At 41.1% G+C, this 3,076-nt stretch overlaps 1 pseudogene; it reads right to left on the reverse strand.

Annotated features, from left to right (window-relative positions):
• Nucleotides 1-1,337: 1,337 nt before the first annotated feature.
• LOC102850492 lies at nt 1,338-2,144 on the reverse strand (annotated as a pseudogene).
• Nucleotides 2,145-3,076: the final 932 nt, after the last annotated feature.

Genomic DNA, 3,076 nt, shown 5'->3' on the forward strand with positions numbered 1-3,076 from the left:
GAAAGTAGGAATGGGTGACAAAAATGAGGCAAGGAAAAGAATGATTGAATTTTGTATGCTAGGTAGCCTAGTGGCAAGAAGCTGCACTACTATCCTGAAGGCCTGTGGTTCTAGTCCAACAGCTGCTCCACAGCATTCAATGCCTCTAAAAACCCTCCAGAGGGTCAGCTATGGTTCAGTTCTAACTCAATGGTACACAACAACAACAACAATGGTTTACTCATAACAAATATCTTTTTAGAAAAACACAAATAGAGACTTTAAATACCTGATGAACTTCATAGGAATCCGATTGACTACATCTGTGGAAGGAATTGTGGGAGAAGCTCAGTATGTATCAGCAGTCAAAACCAGGAACAGATCATCAATTACTCAAGTGCAAGTTCAAATTAAGGCTGAAGAAAATTAAAATAAGTCCACAAGAATCAAAATATGACCTTGAGTCTCTCCCACCTGAATTTAAAAATCTTACATATAGATTTGAGACATTATATACCAGATAAATTGTAGAATGATATCTCCTATGAAGAAAGCAAAAGTTCATTATTACAAAGAAAAACCAAAACTGATGTCAGAAGAGATGCTAAAAATTGTATTAGAGCTTTGAGAAGCCAAAACAAAGGGAAGAGATACTGACGTAAGAGCTGAACTTCAAAAGGCAGCTAGGGAAGAACAAACAAAGTATTAAATTGGAATGTGCAGATAACTGGAATTTGAGAATAAAAAGGGAAGAATTTATTTATCATGCTGAAAAAACTGGAAAACAAATTTGAGCCTTGAGTTACAATACTGAAAGAGGCTATGGGTGAAATATTGAGTGATCCAGGTTTTGTTAGCTATTATAATCAATAAATTATATTTATTACCCTCTCTAGGATGAACCTGCAGACTAGTCAAAATTTCTGTAACTTCAGGCTCAGGAAACTGGCCAGTTGATTTTTAATGGTTGTTTAGAAGCAACAGTTGAGAATAAGCACAAATTTATTTTAATTAAAGAATAATTGAGGAAAGAGTGAATTTTACATAGTATAGCACACTTTAAAGAAAGTAGTGATTAGATATGGAAAATTTGAAAAAGATTTAATAGTTAAGGCAATAAACAGATTAGAATATATTAAATTTCCACCTAATTTTGTTCAGACAGCAAATACATGCAACTAACATGTTTTTAAATGTGTTTGTTAGGATACTTTACACAAGCTGGGAATGTTTAAATTACTATATAATACTAAACAATAACTTTTCAAGGTGGCTATTTTAATTTTGACAGCATTTTAATATTTTTTTTGACGGTGGAGTAAGTTTATTCTTATGTACAGAAGAGTCTGGTGTGTCCATCAGCCCAGTTTGGTGGTGAGTTCTTTGGTCTTGGCCATGTCCAGCTTGGCAATGCAGGCCACTGACTTGGGACCCAAGACGTTGCCTCCCCAGTGGTGGTGGATCTCATCATATCTGTCGTTGTAATTGGTTCTGATGGCTTCTACCAGCTTCTCCAGAGCGCCTTTATATTTAGGGTTCACCTGCGTGAAGGCAACAGTAGTGCAGGTCTTCTGATGGATGAGACGGCCCAGCCTGGCCTTGCCCTTGATGATGCAGTAGGGAACACGCATCTTCCGACCCGAATCCGGCAGGAAGACCATCAGCTCTATGGGGTCCACATCATGTATGATCACCACCAGTTGGGCTTTTTTGTCCTCCACCAGGGTTGTGATCGTATTCACCCCTGCACGGAGGATGCTGGTTCTCTTGGTGGGGGTGTCTCCTTTGCCAGCAGCTTTCTTCTCAGCCTGGGCCAGCAGCCTCTGCTTCTTCTCCTGCTTGGTCTCTAGTTGGCACTTGGGGGGGGGGGCAGCTTCAGCAACTGAGAAGCTGTCTGGTGGTCCAAGGCCTGGGTAAACTGGTTAATGGTTGGTGGCACCTTGAGTCGTTTGTAGAGGATTTGTCCTTTGCTGCTGCAGTCAGATGTAGCGGCGTCATATGAAGAAGCAGGTAAGGTTCCTTTGGGGTTGGATGTCCTGCCCGACGCCAAAGTTTTTGGGTCATTTCTCGAACAAGGGATTCACCACCTTCTTGGCCTCCTGCTTCTTGACCATGGCGAGCGCCGGGGTCACCTTCTTCCCCTTGGCCTTCTTTCCCTTCGGCATCTTGGGCGGATGGGAGAGAGAGCAGCATTTTCATTTTTTTATAGTCCTTTCACTTCACACATACACTTCTAATTACATACTTCACTTTAGATACACATTTTTATTCATTTGAAGTACTTCTTGAATACCTACTATTTCCTGACATAAGGATACTGTGAAGAATAAGACAAGATTACTGTTGTAGCGGAGATAGACTGACAGGGCAAGGACTAATAATGAGTATGTAAAACATGAAATAATAAGTTGTAAATAAACTCTCTGCCATTAGTTCTGACATACACTGACCATTTGTCTGGTTATTTTGGCTTTAAATTGCAAAAGGGGGAGAAGGCCCATATTCCTCCCACATAGCAGCTAGTAGATTTGAATTCCTGGAGATGGCCAGCTTTTGGGTTAATGGCTGCAGCATAGTGTGCTCCCCGAGCTCCCTAAGTTGTAGATGTTGTCATGGTTGTGTGTCATTCAGTCTATTAACACTCACAGTAACTCTATGGACAAAAGTTCTGTACATAGAAAAAAAATTCTGTATATAATTGGGTAATGTGGCCAACCTATGGGAGGTACCCTCACCCAAATTTGTCTATTACTTTAAAAATTTGCGTGTTCTTAGAAGCTCTTAAATAACTTGTTGCTGTTGTTATGTACTGTCAATTCGCTTGTTACTCATAGTGACCCTATGTACAACAGCCCTAAACACTGCTCTATCCTGTGCCAATCGCACTGTCTCTGACACATCTATCCCCATTACCCCAGTGATGGAATCAATCCATCTCATTGAGGGTCTTCCTCTCCTGTGCTATCCCTCCACTCTCCCAAACACGATGACCCTCTCCAAGGACTGATCCCACCTTGCAACATGTCCAAAATATGTTGGATGGAGCTTCAGAATCCTTGCCTCCAAGGAGTAGCCTGGCTTCACCCTCTCCAGGATG

The sequence above is a fragment of the Elephantulus edwardii genome, unplaced genomic scaffold (assembly GCF_000299155.1).
Source record: "Elephantulus edwardii isolate Elephantulus edwardi_28Jun2011 unplaced genomic scaffold, EleEdw1.0 scaffold00157, whole genome shotgun sequence".
Classification (NCBI taxonomy): domain Eukaryota; kingdom Metazoa; phylum Chordata; class Mammalia; order Macroscelidea; family Macroscelididae; genus Elephantulus; species Elephantulus edwardii.